The sequence below is a fragment of the Numida meleagris genome, chromosome 7 (assembly GCF_002078875.1).
Source record: "Numida meleagris isolate 19003 breed g44 Domestic line chromosome 7, NumMel1.0, whole genome shotgun sequence".
NCBI lineage: Eukaryota > Metazoa > Chordata > Aves > Galliformes > Numididae > Numida > Numida meleagris.
The window spans coordinates 15,357,955-15,375,818 of NC_034415.1; the positions used below are offsets into that span (position 1 = coordinate 15,357,955).

At 36.8% G+C, this 17,864-nt stretch overlaps 1 long non-coding RNA gene across 1 annotated transcript in view; it reads left to right on the forward strand.

Moving 5' to 3' along the window:
- The window catches only part of LOC110402255, a 432,654-nt gene continuing 415,224 nt past the window's right edge, over window positions 435-17,864 (forward strand). Inside the window, exons 1-2 of the long non-coding RNA XR_002441005.1 lie at window positions 435-516; window positions 9,110-9,182. This is a non-coding gene — a long non-coding RNA (uncharacterized LOC110402255). The remainder of the gene's footprint in view (window positions 517-9,109; window positions 9,183-17,864) is intronic.

The window sequence follows — 17,864 nt, forward strand, 5'->3', positions numbered from 1 at the left end:
TGCCCATGAACTACTATTTTCTTATTGCTGACTGATTTTGCTAAACTTTAATCCCACAGCAAATTATGTTGCTTTTCTGTTACATTTCATGTTTGATTGCTGAGAAATTGTGAAGCAATTTCAATGGGAATTCTATGAAAAGAAAAATAGCTCTGTTTTTTCATTTAAACAACATTTTCTAATTTAAAGATAATAGTCTTATTTCAGGAATTTTATAATAAATAATTTCATAATAAAGATCCCAACTATCCTATTGTACAGCAATAATTAAACAGTTTGAATGATATATGGTTGTAGTGGAAATGCTAAGTCATGGCTTGAACCAGTGATGGAGCACCTGGTGGGAAGGCAGGGCCAACCCAGGGGAGCTCAGGTGCATGCAATGCCCCTGAGTGACTGGAAAGAGTGGAGCCAGGACCCACCCCTTCCCAGACCTCATTTAAGGGTTGGCACTGGAGGCAAGGGTATCTTGCTTGAGATTCCTGCCTGCTTGAGGACCTTGTAGGCCTTCTAAAGGTAAGCAGTTTTTTTTCTCTGATTTCCGTGCCCATTGCTATCTCGTCTAAGCAGATCCTCACTTGCTGTAGCCTAAGACCTTGCTGCTCTGCCATCTTGTTAAGCTTTCTATTGCATTACAGTGGTGGACTGTCTCTCGAAAGCTTGAGGTAAATGATGACATCCAGAAAGTTAAAATGCAGCCTTGGTAAAGTCAGTGTTCGAACAATGATTATAGTGCAATTTTTAGATATAAAATCACTTCCCATGCAGGCTTTGCAAGTAATCACAGGTTTGCATGCAAATACCTGTTTTAATCCCTGTCCTGGAAGGCCGTGCATCTTCTAAGCACTCTGCCAGCTGTACCCTGAGAACGCTCTTTCTGTTGGTAGGATAAGCCAGTTGTGTGCAAGCTGTTTCTTTTGGAAGCCTGCTCGTCCTTGCTGCCAATAAAATGAAGTTGTGTTTGTTTTTGTTACTTGATGTGCATCCTTTAAGATTGCTTTTCTCTGAATGTGTAACTCTAGGATAAACTGTAATTCTACCTTAATTTACAGTGATTTGTGTATTCTAAATGACAATCCAGAATGATACAAGGATTGTAGCAAGAGAGGGAGACTGACTGTCAAAGTGTCCTTACTAAGAAACCTTAAAAGTAAAGTGTGATGCTGTGGATATTAAGGTTTATGTGAGGGACAATAGCTGCTCTCAGAGCATTAGTTTTTAGAAGAGGATTGTGGTTCAGTTATCACAGCTTACTGAAAACATAGGTAAAGCAACAACTGGTTTAAGAATACTTTTTAATGTTTTCAGTAAGATAGGGAAAATGGCTCAGAACAAATCTGATATGATTGTGAACTTTTTCCTCCAGATCTTGAAGAGTATCCAAACAAAGTGACAGCCTCCAAGTAATATGACCTCTTTTCCTTTTTCACACGTGTGTTTTCTAGCTTTTTTATGCAAAAAAATTGCTGCACAAGAGAATGAATATTGTGGGGAAACTGAAGTCCTTAATGATTACACACTTTGGCATTTCTTAACTTCAAATTTGACAGGGCATTGGTGAGCTTAAGTCTTGGACTAAATTTATGCATGTTTTTAATTTTATTGCTTGGAATGGCATATGGCCAGAGAAGGGGTGGCATAAGCATGCAGGGCTGATCGTCTTTCTTCAGATGGTTCAGCTGTGGCATTAAGCAAGAGTGAGTTTTGAGTATTCAGGCAAGGAGGAAAGGAAGAGTCACAGGTGTTTGAGAGGGAGAGGAATGGCTTTGTCATTCCATTCGTATATCTGCAAGCACAAAATATACTTTTTATAGATATTGGAAAAAACAAGAAAAAATCTTAGTGTCACTCTGCATTAGAACACAAAGTTGCAGTTGATTCAGACTCGAAAGAAGACAAATCATAAACCACAGTGTGTATACAGACTGTGAAAGTTGTCATGATCAAACACTGTTGATCCAAAATCTATTCTTGACTAGTTTTCAAATATTCCTATCTTATTTCATGAGAGAATCAGTCTGTTCTCAATGTATTTTCTGATGTTCTGATCAAAACAGTCAGACTTCCTAGGGACAGACTGCCATATTTTCAACATGAGATATATCTACATTTTTGTGGAAAGGACATACACAGAACAGTCACAGAATCAAACTGGTGAAGTTCAAAAGATGCTGTATCTGTCTTGGAGTTTTCTCATTTTTGTTTGGTTGAAATAAAGTGAGCCTGCATATATCTGGTTCTGTTTAAATTATTGTAATAATTCAGACCACGTAAGAAAAGCACAGCATCAGATATTGTCAAAGGACATAAGAAAAGAGTTATTCTCTGACTCCAGTTTTTAAAATAACCTGACAAAAGAATGCAGCTATTAAAAAAACTTTCATAATTATTTGGAACTCCAAATAGACTTTAACTCATTTGATTTTCATAGACTAATAGTTTTTAATCTTCACTGCAGAATCTGAAGAGTACCTGTTACATACTGGTAAATTAGTTGTCAATCCCTTGGGCAGTATATTTTAATATCAGTATTATATGGTAGATGATATAAATCTTGTGTACGGTATTATTAGCTTAGGCAGCTGCTGACTTAAAAAGGCCAGTTTAACAAGTCACCACTGTATTATGTTTAATTAGGTACAGTTTATATAATGAGGTGTTCAGTTCTAATGGAAAGACATGCTGTGAGCAGCACATCTGCAGGAATAACTATTACAATCAGCATTGCAGAGACCCATGGAACTGCAAATTAGACTTACTTATCTAGAAATAAATTACATCCCAATGCCTTCATAAAGCTCATTAATTAATTCCACTGGCATAAAGGTCTTTTTCTTAATTTCATGTTCCATTAGCATAATAAACACAATTTGAGTTACAACAGTATGATCAGTTTAATGGATGCTATTTATTTTAGTTTTTTATTTAAAGTCCCGGTAACGTAGAATTAACATCAATATGCTGTTTGGTCCTTTATTAAAAATTCCCATAGGATAACCAGCACAGATGTTCAATACAGCATCATATATTTGCTGCATTTTATGACTTTGCTAATTGGCCATATGGAAAGGTGTTGCTTGGGTTTATTTTTTTTTAAAAATCTGATAAATTATAAGGATTGTAATAGTCACAATTGGTTAGTATGTGAGATTGGATAGGTTAATATACACTGCATTCTGGGAACAAACAAGAGTAAACAAAGTTTTTATGTACATTGATTAGTAGTAAATAGTACCAATATACTTTACAGTATATTAAAATCAGTTTCACTAATGTGTAGTTCCTGACATAATTATAATTGTTTAATTTATGCAGACACTGTCTAATCAGAAGAAAATGTTAGCAGCTATTTCTTCTTTAGTCACAGTTAGGTTATAGACAACCTTATTGTTGTTCCATTTAGCTTTTCATGAGCCCCACATTTCATGATAAACTGCACCATTAAGAATGTTTATGATGAGATGTTGTATGTTACTAGAACAAGAGGTTTCATTGTCTGCTCAGCTACTACTGGTTAATTTGAATGGTGTCAATATGTAATGTTTTGTTAACTTTTACTAGACTAGGAAAATGCCTTAACAAATCTTGTTTTTACTGTTTGTTGTCCCACTTCTTACACTAAAGAATACCCCAAGCTATTTCTGCCATTGACTTGGTGTTTGTTTTTTGTAAATCTTGTCTCTTACGTTGTTTTTCCATTTCCTAGCCTTTTCTATTCTATCTGTGTTTAGTATGGATGACTATCGCTGCTAATATCTTCTCTTTCTGTCTATAGTACAACCACCTTCCCATATTACAGAGTGATTTTGGGTAGTTCTCATATGTCATATAAATACATCATTTGATTTTTCACATATGAACTGATTTCTGTCATTGCAGTGTAATTTCCCTTTCTATTTCTCTCTTGCTTTCCCAAATCATCTGAACAGGACTCATCTGTCTCTGCTAGTGTGATTTCCTTCTATTACATGACCTCCATTATATAGTATCAGAAAAAGCCGTACCAGTGCAGATGAGGACAAGTTGCCTAATTTCAGTGTGTATGTCTGTATGGGTTTACACATACCCAAATATGTAGTTCTCAAGGGTTATATGAAACCATTTTCCTTTGAAAAATGCTCTGTAGCTCATTGCGCTTCTAATACTCTCAACTCCACACAGACACATACTCTTGGGGTTTTTGGTTTGAGACTGTTGTTTTCTTTTTTTTTTTAAAACAATTCCTTTTCATAACATTAATAGCTGGAATTTTTAAGACTTTTAAACATGTAACTGATTTTAAGAGTCAGACGCTTTTTATTTTGAAATTTAGGTCTAGATCATAAATGGAAATTGTCTAGTGACGTACAGAAAAAATATTAACATTTATCACAATCCCTTGTCAGTGACTCAGGGCTGTAGGAAATACTGGTTGCACAAAACAGTGAATGACAAAAGAATTGTTATTTTCAGATGTCTCAATGTTATGGGTCCTAAGGCACGAGTCAGAAAAGAAGATTTTGCATTGAAGGACAAAGCTAACATTATTACAGCTACGCTGTCTGTGAAAATATTTTCATGCGCTACATAGCTACACTATGTAAAAAAGGAAAAAAAAATGGGGTTGAAATGTTTCAGAAATGAGGACTTGAAAAGCCTGTGTGTTTTCAAACGCTCATACAGGTATTTGTTAAGTGGTACAAGCTGGAGATCTATATTATGGGTTTTCCAGCAAAAACCAAATAATGCCAGGTCTTAGCCTTTTGCAGATACTTGGGCTAAATGCAGTTAGGCTGTACATGACTATTCACCTTTCTTTAGCAAGCTAAGGTGACCTCTGTCCAAACTGGGCATGCATAAGCTGAACCTTACTCAAGTGGCAGTGAACTCCATGAGGGGATGGACTGAATGCATGTAGGATGGAGGGAAAGGCAGGTATGTGGAAAATATTGTGTCAGATACTGATTGAGGTGATGGTACCTCTTACTGGATTGCTATGAAGGAGTTGAGCAGTATGGGGACTATGCAGCCATCTGTAGAGCTTCACACAAACTCTCATTAGCGTGCTATGCCTTGCTGTGAGAGCTTAAACTTATCTCCTGCTGCTATCTGGTGTGATTATTTTATGCTGCAAGAGCAGCATTGCTGGATGGTCTTCCCTTTGAAGGAAGTCAATGAGAAGATGAAACCACTTTTCTTTATAGCTGGTTCTCCAGGGCTATTTCTGTGCTTTATCTTGATAAATAAACATCTGATTCCAGATTTACCTACGAAACTATATTCATAATGGCAAGTAACTAGCATAGAAGATGTTGGAAAATCTTTTACCCTAACTTCACAGCACTTATCAGCCTGCACGAAGCTGAGATTTTTTTGAATTCCCTGATAGTGCATCAGGCATGTGACAGCTATGTATGTATTTTTTTCTCAGCTGTTTTCTGTCACAGGCAATACTATTCTGTCCTCACTTGCACTGTGCAGCTGAACCTCAGATACTAGATAGTAGTAGCTAGAATCTAGATAGTACTAGGGTTGAGTGCTGGGCCTTGTATGAAATGCACTCAGCAGTTGTCTTTGATCTGTGCCATTAAAACTAACAGAGTTAGAGTTAGTTCCTTCTGTCAATACTCACACACCTGACTGGTTCCTTTTTGGGTTTTCTTAAAACCTGAGAGGATGGAGAAAGAAAGGACAGTGCTCTGGGAATAAGTAAGAACTTTGCATTGAATGGGTCCTAAGACGCATCAGAGGGAGATGATTGTTCGCTGAAGGGCAGAGCTAATGTTACACTACCACGCTGCTTGTCACCCTTTTAAGAGGAGTGTTTTGTTAAAGGGCTGACAAGAAGGAACAGGGAGAAACTCTAGGATGGCACAAAAAAAGTTCCTCCATATAGCCTTAGTAGCCTTCTGAGACAATTGAATGCTTTTTGGTGTCTGATAGGGAATTAGCGGAGAATTATTCTACTTTGTGTGCAACAGACTTGTGATTTGAGACTGACATGAGTTTAAAAACATATGGTGTGAACTGTAGATTCAGTGACAATGAAAGGTACCTCTTCTGTTTGAGGTACTGCAGTATGACTAGATAGTTCTGTTCAGTAAAATCCTTTTTTGTTGTCAGTATTAGTTATGAGTAAAGTTTGTTTTGTTCATTGTCTTCTGGATTTACTCAGCTTCAGTGAGGTCTTTAGGGGCTTTTGGGAACAGAAGATGTGATGTAGACTAGAACATAGCTGCCTCCTTACTACTGGTCTAGGTGAGGAACTGAAAGGTGTTTGCTCAGGGAGATCTGGCAGTGTCAGTTAATACAAACCATTGTGTCCTAAAAACTCCAAAAACCCCAGTTACAGAAAAAACATACCCCAGGTAGAGAATAAACATGCCCCTGTCAGGCTTTGTTTTTTTTTGTCTGTGTGCATATGCTAGTGGCTTAGAATAGAACAACACATCCCAGGAAAGCATTGCTACAGGTATCACTTCACAGGCATGGCTTATCCGTGGAAAATTTGGCTTGGGAAGAGGCAAATTGCCGTTAACTTCAGTTAGAGCCCAATTATACAAAATGTACTGTTAAGTCAGCTCTGAATAAAATACCTTTGCCACATATATTCTGTGATATGCCTAAAAGTAACCTAAATTTAAACAGAACTTTGCCCAGATATAGAAGCTCTGGCAAAGTTAGTTCAGCTTCTCAAATCTCTCAGCCACATCTAGAAACATCCTGTCCAGCTGATATTCTAATAAAGAGAAATGAGATGTCTTAATAGTACGAGGAATTAAAACTGGAATTAAAATGCTTTATAATGCATCCTTAATACAGACATTGACCAGATGTCAGACTGGTAGAATTGAGTTAAAAACTAGTACAGTCAAACATATTTCTAAAAGCCATCCAATGCATGTTATTTCTGCAGAGTATTACAGATGTTTTATTTGCAGCTCAGTGATAAATATTTAAAGGGTAGAAATATTATTTAGAAAGCTTGCAGGACTACAGGTGTCACTTTCCCTAGTAGAATCTATTTCCCCTAGTAGTTTATATCTTTGATCCTGTAAGTCTTCATTGAAATGTATTTATTACTCTCTACTTATGAGTGTTGTAGTGTGCTGTATTTCGCATGATCTCAAGGTAAAAATATTAAGTACGGTGCTGAGGCCTTGGAATTCCAACAAGCAATTGCAGCTTTCTGCTTGTGATTTTTGTTTTCCCAACATTTCCTGCTTAAAAAAGTAGATACTTGTAGAAAAAAAAGTCATCACACATTAGTAGCACTAATGTTGAATCCACAGACCGCGTGATTTTTTCGATTTGTTTAAACAGCCTCTTTTAATTAGTAATAAATAGTATTGCAGAGAAACAGTAGTGATGATCAAAACCGGCACCTTATAAGCAAAGGATCTGTAGAAATTTAATGCATATAGCTGAACTCCACTTCTTTAGGAAGTTGCTTTGTTCTTGTCATAATGCTTGAAGTTAATGGACAACTAAAATAGAAAGGCTACATGTGTCACACACTGAGTGAAAAGGACTGACTAAAAGCCATTAGCGTCCAGAAAAGAAAGACACAGGCAGAAATTATGTTGCTTCCAGATGAATCCTAACTATTCCCCAAACTCTGTATTAGTATGACAGGCAAGAGGCAGGGCCATTAATCGAAAGGTCAGATAGTGCAATTTGAGCCAGATTTTCTTGATTGAAAAGGCACTGGAAAATTATCTAGAATGCTAGTGTTACTGCATCTACAAAATACTTTTTAAAAACTGTTTTAATGGCTTGATGGTCTAAGTGACAATTCTACCTGTCATACTAAAAGGGAAAGTTAGCTTTCAACACTGCTTATGGTAGAAGTGCTAGAAAAGTTGAGTTTAGCTGCATTCTGAAAAAAACTTTTTTTGTTTCTTCAAGAATTCTCTAATGCAATGGGAGTATAAACCTGAAAACCTATCTTTTTCTATTGCTCTCAAATTTATTTGATGTCAGCACTCAGCTTCTTTATTACAGAACTCTTTTGCTAATAGAACTGTATCAGCATTTTCTCCTTAACAGTTTTAAAAATAATAATTTAATTAACTCCTCCCCATCCTAATTATAGTTTTTTGAATCAGTTTCATTAATCATATTTACTATTCATATAATTAAGGTACATTTCCAAACAATCTGCTATTGACTATCAAATACTGTATTCAAAGCAGGTGTTTCAATATGTGCGACGTGGAAAATTCCATGGTGGACCATCTATCTTCCTAAGAAAAATATGTCTCAAACAATTCTCTTCAATTTTCAGATGCACACAGCCAGAGGTTTTTGTACTGAAAACCATGCATTACCTTTTGGTTTGCTATGTTTTGCTGTAACAGGAGAAAAGGAGGAGTAATTATTGTTTCGTACAAAAACCTTTCATTTTCCCATTTTGGTCACAAATGTTATTATGTACAACTATGGAAGTACAGTTCTGAGGGAGGAAGACTAGATGTGCAGTCAAATAGTGGTATGTTTTCAATTGACATAGCACAAGGAGAACCATTTTAAGATTTGTGTTACAAAAGAGGTCAGATAAAATCATCCAGTGATGCCTTTTAGTCTTGAAAAATTCATTAACTTGTACTCTATTACTTTTATGGATGAGACTTCTCTTCCATTTCATTGTATTAGAATGTAAATGCTCTTTCTGAATAATACTTAATTGTTCTGTACTGTAGAGATGATGATATATTCAGGGCCAAGATAGGAAAAATGTAGGTGTACATGCTGATGTCGTGCTTTCTGAAGTAGTCCTGTTGAATTTTCTTACAAATAGTGATGTAATGTAGCTGGATGGATCGTGCCCATGGTACGCGCAACCTTTTAGAAAACATCTCCCCTTTATGCCACTCCTATGTAAATAACTTAGCATTTTTTTACTTGTCATTAAAGACATGACTTCTGCGCTCTTGATACAGTTTGTCATAATTCCCTTTATGCCCAGATATTATATACTTATCAAAGAAAAAAAGTTGCATTCTTCCTTTCTCCTCGTGTTTACCAACTTAAGAGATTTTGTTGTTGATTCAGTGTTCTCAGAAGAAAACCTATGACTACAGTGTATGGAACTTTCAACTGAAAGGCTTGTATTGTCTTTATTTCTTAGGCCACTTTCCATCAGAGCAGTGAAATAAGAGAGGGCTAGTGCACAGTATGTCAGAAGCTACTACTATTTTCAGGTATGTTTTGCTTTTTTTTCCTTTAGCTCTTATTTATCCTAAATACATTTATGACTTGTCCTGAGGCTGTAATCAATCTAACGTGAAGCTATAATGAATGTTATGAGTCATTAAGCCACGGTAAATGTCAGATGGCAACTGAGGGCACTCAGCACCCTGCGAGACTGGACCCATAGTGCAAGTTGATGTTTGAATAATAAATCATGATAGTTTTGAAATTCATTGTATAGTAGTTTTAAATTGCTAGATTTCATTGTGAAGTTGTACTTAAACATGTGGCAAAGCAAGGCTACATGACAAGATGTACATAAGAATGTATCTTCATTTCATGGGATACAGTGACTACACTGGGCAAATGATGTACTGTTAAGATGCGTTTCTTGATTTTAGATAATGCTTTAATGACAGTACTTACTTATGGCTTGGAAAGCACTTCAGACCCATACATATTGGATCCAGAAGACAAGCCTGCAGTGTGTATCTCATTTTCACGTGACAGATTAACTTGTTACTACTTGATTATAATTAGGTACTTGATTTTCATCAACAATAATTTCTAAGTGAAGCACTTTGTGTTTTTAAAGTAGAGCTTTTTTTTTAATTCTGTGTAATTTCAGCTGAGAACATCAACTTCTGTGCCTCAATTTACTTATCCATGCTCTGATGAGAATTTACCGACTTCAAATATGATACCTAGTGCAAAAAACTTATATTTAACATTCGAAGCCCTGATTGATCTTAGAAATAACTTGAACTTCTCCCCCTGTAGTATGGTATAATAACCTTTGAAATCCTCATACCAGAATAGTTGTTTTATATCTTAAGAAAAACAAGTGTGTTTTCTCGCATCTTCTCTTCTCACTCATTACAATAGTGTGCCTTCTATTTAATATTGTTATACAATTCTAATTTCAAAATCACATTCCTGTCTGAGTTCCTAACCTCTGAAGAACCACCAAGGATTAAGGTTTCAAAGCTTAGCCCATATGGAGAGAGTCTTTTGATTCTCTTACTGTGCTCTTTTCTGATTATGCTCTTTGTATCTGTTTGCAGCTCTTATGAAAATAGGAGGCTTTATTTTCAGAGTGACCAACATACCTTTGTGCATGTGTACATGCCTCTGTGTGTATGTATGTATCTACATATTTATGTATCCTTACATGTGAGGATCTTGTGCTCTCTCAGAACATATGTGGAAATCTTGTCAAGAGTACTTGTTTGCTGGCTTTTGCTACTACATGTGGAGGAGTAACCTCAAAACTAGATAACACATGAATGCATGGAAGGTCACTGCCTATTCTTTAGGGGGGTGTCTGAAGGCCTAGCATTGGTCTTGATCATGAGAGCAGAAACTTTGAGGGTGCTAATCTCACAGGATAATAGGGAAGGAACAGAGAGACAAAATCAACCCAAAAATTGTGACGCAGTACAGGAAAAGTGATGGAGAGGGAGCGTGTCCTAAGAAACTTGTATTCTGAGGTGTGGATGCCAGCAAAAAAAGATCTAGGTAGTGTTTGACAAAGGAAGCTCTACGTGTCTCTTAAGTATTATACATTTCAAAAGAGTTGAGGGATTGAAAGATATGTCTTGAGTGGTCACAGGTACTGATTGCCTGAGATTTGATTTGATTTTTTTTTTTTTAAAGCCACATTTTCTGTGAGGGATTGTAATATGGCAATGGCTTCATTCTCTAGCAATAACACTCCGTGGAGATAGCTATTTTGGATTTTTGACAGAAGTTCCTGCTAGTTACACACAGCATTCTCCTTTTCTCAGAAGCCCTCATTTCAAATTCCGAGAAGTGAGAATGGAACCCAGCATGGCAGAGAAGAGATTTTTCTATTCCATAAGTCAGTGGGCAGTTGTGGTAGGGACTTTCTTCTCAGCACTGTCTCATTGTCTTATGCATCAGCTAGGTTGGAATCCTAAATAATAAATGTAACGTCTCCCAGCAGCTTAATCAACATGTAACTGTTTTAAAAACAGTTATATGAAGAACATGAAGTCCATCTTTTGCTTATTGAGGTCCATGCTTGCTTTATTAGCACTGTTGTGACTGGTTGGTTTCTGACTGTGGAAATAAACCTATCTTTCTATGGCTTAACCCAGGACTAGAAAAGGGAGAACCAGGATGGGTAGGGGCAGCAACCCCAACTGCCTTGTCAATAATAAAGACTTCTTCATTTCTTTCTAATTATTATTATTTATTTTCTCTCTGAAGACTGAGAGAGATGTTGGCATCCCAGCCTCCTGAGCCGTGCTCTGCCTGGTGGTGGGTGCCAGCCTAGTGATGCTGCCATGGCTGACTCTTGTGGGGCAGGGATGAGTCCCAACCCCTCGGCTGGTGACTTTACAGTCCATGGCTGCATGTATTTGGGTGCTAGCCTGAGCCTCCATCATTCTGTGATTTTCCTTTGTAATGGTGATATATTTGGGAAAATAAAAATTGCACAGTTACTATCTCCACAAGAATCCATCTCCTGTGAACTGTTTGCACTTTCTGAAGCTTGGGGAGACGTTTTATTGTCGATGCAATACAAGTTTGTGGCAATCTCTACATCAGTGTTACTTTTTATACCAAGTGCTCACACTTTCCTGTGCAACCTACTCAACAGGAGCTGCTTTAGCAGGGGTTGGACAAGATGATCTCCAGAGGTCTCTTCTAGCTCCTACTGTTCTGTGATTCTATGTGACTGTAGTCCAAGTTGTGAAAGTATCAACAATGTTATGTGATAAATACGTATGTAAGGCTTAAAGGATATGCTTTCTGAAAATGCATATTTACAGTATTTGCTGATCTACCACTGCAGTGGTAGAAATAAATTAGTGTACTCCTCTTGGTGTCTTTTGTTTTTGCTTATTTGTTTTTCCTGGATGGGAGAAAATAAAACAAATATGAGTTGCCTGGCTATTTCAAATTTTCATTTCAGATGTTGTGTTTGTGTGTGCATTCATACGTGTGTTTTCAGAGAAAGAAAGAGAAGGCAAGAAACACCATTTACATGTGTACCTGAATATGATACACACTGAGCACTGACTACGCTAGCAGAATCTTAAGCTCAGATTTCTAAAATTGCTTGAGGCTCATCTTACTCTTATGCTGAAACCTGCTAGCGGTTCCCAACGACTTCAATGAGAGCAGAGATAAATTAATACTGAATGCTTCTTGAAAATTAAGTTATTTATTTCTAGAACTACGAATATGAATAGTGTAACTTGATTCTCACCTGCAACTATTGAAAATTAAAAATAAGTACAATTTTCTTAATTTTCAAAATTCTTTGAACGCTTGCATATTATTTCATCTCCTTAGTGTATCTTGCTAACTGCCTGTGGGATTCTGTGCATGCTAGTATGGTATAGAATAAAACAATTTTCTTATTGAGACGATTGCTGGAAAGAGCCTAACTGCTATTGAAGATGGTCAGTTGCCAGGGTACTGCATTGCTTTCTTAGATATATATATTTTTTAAATCTTTGTCAACATCTTAGAAATGTAGAATTTCCAAGAGTAACTATGTAATACTTTCTTTGTCAGCAAGCACTTCCAGTTTGAAGTGAACTATTTTGGGGGAGTAAACTGGAGTAGTGTTCTGCTGAAGCTGTGTATTTAAAGGAGAATTATGCATAGTGCACATATTTTGCCAGATCGAGATAGCTACTTGGGAATCATAAATGTTTCAACAGCCTGAAGCACTATTTTGCAAAAACACACAAGGATATTTGTCCTTTGTCTCTGCTGCTGCATGGGATTCTTTTTATTTAGGATACTATGTTGGGAAACGTTAAGTACTTTAAAATAAGCATTTAGGTACTTCATTAAATTGGGTATAAAGCAGAGAAGGGTGAATCTAGTTAACAAGTACAGCTGCTTCCTGGGCTGGCTGGCTCATGTCTGCAGTTCTGGTTTGGGTATTTGTCGGTAAAGTCTGCTAGACTTAAAATGCTGTGTTTTGTTCTGCAAAGATGTGTCTCTGGTGAATTGCTGAGGTTTTGTTGCAGGGGCTTTTATGCCATACTTCTGGTTCATCTAGTTTGGCTGTTTTCCAAACAAGGTAAGCGTATTGTAGGCAAAGCAAAGACTTAGACTCATAGAACGTGGTTTAAGAAACAGCTTTCCCTTAGTCCAGAAAAGTGCATGAGCACTGGTAGCATAGGTAAATCTTATCTGAGACTACAACTTTGCAGACACTAGCTGAGAGAACAAGAGAATTAGCTGTGCTGCTGCAATATTACACTCTAGCTTACCGCATCTAATTGTTTATTTATCCATATTGTAATTGCTCTTTATAACCAAAACTTTTTCCCTCATTTTGTGATTACTTAATTTCTTTAATAGCTCATTGTTATTGTGGAATTGCTGCACGGGAGCCGAGACTAACAGCCTTATCATTTGAATCTACTTCTGAAACATTTATTCGCATCACATTCTTTTACTAAGGAAAAAAATAATGTGTGTTAACAGTGAAATGAAATGGTCTCGGCTGCAGGCTTCTGTGGGATTTGTTATTAGGATCAGGGTTAAGAGGACTGTCTTCTGCTCTCCATACATGTTGGACCAGAATTAACCAGCCTCAGCTCTTTCATTTTCTCTACCTGGATCACAAAAGTGTTGAACTGGGCCTCTGCTCTCCCATCTGCCTTGAAGGATGAGTCTGCCTGTTCACAGATAGGGTCTTCATGCTTTTTTCTATGCAGTAGACAGTTCTCTCTTGTTTTTTGAACAGGCTATGGGAAGGAAGTGTGGATGCTGTTTATAAATTCCCACACACTGACCACTAGTGAATTGTGGGGTTAGATCCTGTAATCCTGACATATGCATTGGTGTAAAGAGGAAGATTTTTTTCTTCCTCCATACTTTGCATTTGTTTTTGTGAGATGTTTCTGTTCCTCTTTCAAAAATATATAGGCTTCTTCCACATTTTGAATTCTAGCACCATAGTATTCTTTGTATCCTTAAGGTGCAGAGATTTTGGGATACACATTACACTAAGCATCAGATTTTGAGTCAGGTGTTCATAAAACTTGCTCAGTATTGCATGTGTGTGTAAATTCTACAAATTTTAAATCCAAGTAATACTTAAGTGAATAGGTTCCTATACTCTGTCATTTATTTTTACGTTTAATGGATTTTTTTATATTCAGTTTTCTAAAAGTTTTCATTCAGCTTGACTTTGATGTACGTTCAGTATCAGAAGGAAAGATCAAGCCTTTTATCTCTAAACTACAGGTCAATTACCTTTCTAAACACTAGACTCATAATTTTCCTTTAAATAAAAAAATGTTTTTAAAAGGTACCACAGTCAACTATTTTAAGACAAGAAAAATGAAAGTGGTTAGAAGAAATGGAGGCATCACCTAAGATAAGGAACAAGGGAGCATGGACCTGCCGTTGTAGGATTAGATGTAGGTACATAATAATCATGTAGAGTGTAAAAAAGGAAATGGCACCTTACATTTATAGCTTCCCAAAAATCTCAATTTCTTGAAACAGGAAGATAGCTGGCTTGCTAATGAATTAAATATATGACAGCTTTGAACTCAGCACAGCTGCTGAGTTGTTGGAGCAGGTGACTATCAGCAGATTTTGATGATACTATGCTTAGGATGAAATAACCACTTGTTTCAAAAAAACAGTTTCTAATATCCTATGTGAAGGTCGGTCTCATAGATTTCATTCCTTAATATTCTAGCTGACATTCCCATTTTCTGAAGCATGAGTCTTTAGATACATAAGTCTTAGATATTGTAGTATCAAGAAGGCTACTATGCTCAGCATTGCAATTAGGGACAGAGAATCCTCTTACTGTGGTACATGTGCCCAGTAAACCAAAGCTTCCAAATTATTATTTGTTAATGATTTTACTAAGACTCTCATAATGAGACAGACAGGTTTTACATGTGAGTGCTTTTTGATTCAGCACCTAAGACTTGAAAAATTGTTTAAAAGAAGTAGCATCAGTGTTCAATGTAGGTGATAAAATACGTTTAATGCTAACATCCATACAGCTCTCTGCTGCATAGCTTCAACTTATGAAGTATTTTACTTTTCTGTTGAAAGGCATGACGTTGAGTTATTTTTTCAAGATGGAAGAAGAGAAACTATTATTGTATTAATTTATATTCAAACAATATTAAAATGGTAGTTTAAAACCACAAGAATCCTCCTCGTTGAAACTAACAAAATAGTCAAATGAAGAAGAACCTATTCAAAATTGTCTTTTAATAAAAGTTTAAAGTCTTCAAAATATATTTGCCCCTCGAGCAAACTTTTTTCATTTAATATTGTGTCTGTTAATTAGTGCTTCAAATTTGCAAATTCTTTATTGGTTTATATCAATGTAATACCCAAAGCTCATCTCATTGCCAGATTTGAATGAAATATGATCCTGTTTATTCTATTAAAACGAAGGCTTGAAATTGTTACCCAAATGCCACAGGAATTCTTGCCATTTTCTCATCAAATTCCTCATCAGATTTTTTGTTAAAGTCACATTGTTTTAGATTTTGAGCCTTGGCATTTAAATGAAATTCAATGTGCCCCACAGGAGAAAACATCTGCAGGGACATATTATGTACAATATCCATTCCAATCAAGCTATAGTGTACTGTGTGACTGAATGAGAAGCTTATTCTTACTCTGCTTAGATTTAGCCTGTTGTGGCTATTGAATCAATCTGTGAGAAGAAATGCTTAGAAAATTAAACAGAACAAGAAAGCTGTTTTTAATACTCAGAGCAAGTACTTTCAGTTGCACATTATTAATTTCAGAATGACATTTTAAAAAAAAGAACCTGAAGGAGTTTGGTGCCAAATTCCCTGTGAAATTCAATGCAATTTGGGAATCAGACCCCTCAGAGTGCCTTGACAAACCTGCTCTCTGAGTGATTAACACTGAGAGTTTTCTTTAAGTATAAAGTTATGGTATACAGAAATTGAAGGGAGTAGGGAGGGATTGGGGGACTGGAAAAAGAAAAGAAAATCAGTTTTATATAGTATGTGTTAAAGAAATTGCAGAAATTCCATGAACACGAGGTCAGCTACCATTAAAGAAGACCTACTATCTGTAGAGCCGGCTCTTTTCTGTTTGAAGTGGCTGCCTCATCCTTTCACACTAACCCTGCTCCACATTACCAGTTGATGGCAAAAAAGGCAGTGTGGAGGGGGAAGACCTTCTGCAGTGGCAGTAGGCGTTTATGGAACCAGCTCCCCTTTCCTAATGAGAAGTTCAGAGCAAAAATAGTTTCCTTAAAATGTATTAAGGTGAGAGAGTCCTCTGCCATCCTTTGAAAGGGTAGTTTTTACAGCAGAACATCTACCTATAAACCTGCCTGAAACATCTCTTCAGCTGCAGGACTGTGAGTGAGATCTGTCGCTGCTAGCTTTTTAGCTTCTTTTAAATACAGACTGGAGGAGCCATGGCAGTGGAGGTGAGAGGAGCACTGCAGGGAATCACTAGCATTGACCTGTAGTTAGCATTCCAGGCCACGAGGACTACATCATGAATACTGTGCCCAGATTTTGTGTGCCCCAGTACAGGAAGAATGTCAATAAACAGGAGAAAATTCAATAGTGGGCAAGAAAAGTGGAGCCAGTCTGTTCACAGAGGTGCATGGTGGGACTAGGAGTGAAAACATGCATAATTTTTTTTTTTTTAAAAGAGATTCTGACTGGTTAGAAAAGAAACAGCACAGTTAGTCTTTGGAACAGAGGATGCAGACAGGCTGTGCATCCTTGGGGGTTTTCATCACCAGTTTAGAAGCAGCCCTGCTGAGCCTGATCTGACTGAAGAGCCAGCTCCACTTCCAGCATTAGTTTGGACTAGAGACCGCCTGAGGTCTCTTCCAACCTGAATTATTCTGTGATACAACTGATTTTACAGACAAAGTGTAGGGTTTCTGTTTAAAATCCTCTATGCCTTACTTGAAGTAAACCCCAAAGTGCTCATCTTTCAATATTATGTCTAGAACTTCAGTGTAGTCTGAATTACAGGTATTGCCTTCTCTAGCCATATTGCATTTTATCACTTTATTTCTGATGCTTTCATATGAATCTAATAATTATAGTGTCCTTATCCTACCTGTTTCTCTCAGACTTACATCAGTGTGATCTTCTGGTGGTTTATAGGTCCTCTGAAGAGTATTTTGGATTAAGTGATTAATAATTTAAAAAAAATGATGACGATACAGCAATACAGGCAGGAACACTGCTCTGGTACAGTTACCATATAAAGATCTTTCAATCTGTAGGGTACGGAGGAAAAAAAAGAATAATTATAACAATACAGTGAATTTATGGTAGGTCATGAATTCTGCACTTTGTGTGCCCATCTGACTAGAGCAGGCACGTTAACGCTTACAAGCGTATGATTAACCCAGGTATTGTAATCCTAAACTTCTCGTGTTCACATTTGATTCCTTCAAGTCAGATGAGACAAGAGTTGAACACTTGAGTTTGGAATTCAGCAAATCTGTACACCAAGGAGAAGAGTTGTTACTGAAAGAACCCTAGTTGAAATCTCCTGCATTGGATACTCTAAAAGTATTAATGTAATTTTAACAGCTGTCCTGGTGTAAATAGTTTGTTAGACATAAATTAGGTAAACCAGATAGCTAGTAGGTTGATGAAGATCCACTGCAGAGTCCTCTTTGTAAGAGTCTGGTACACCTAGAGCTAACTTAA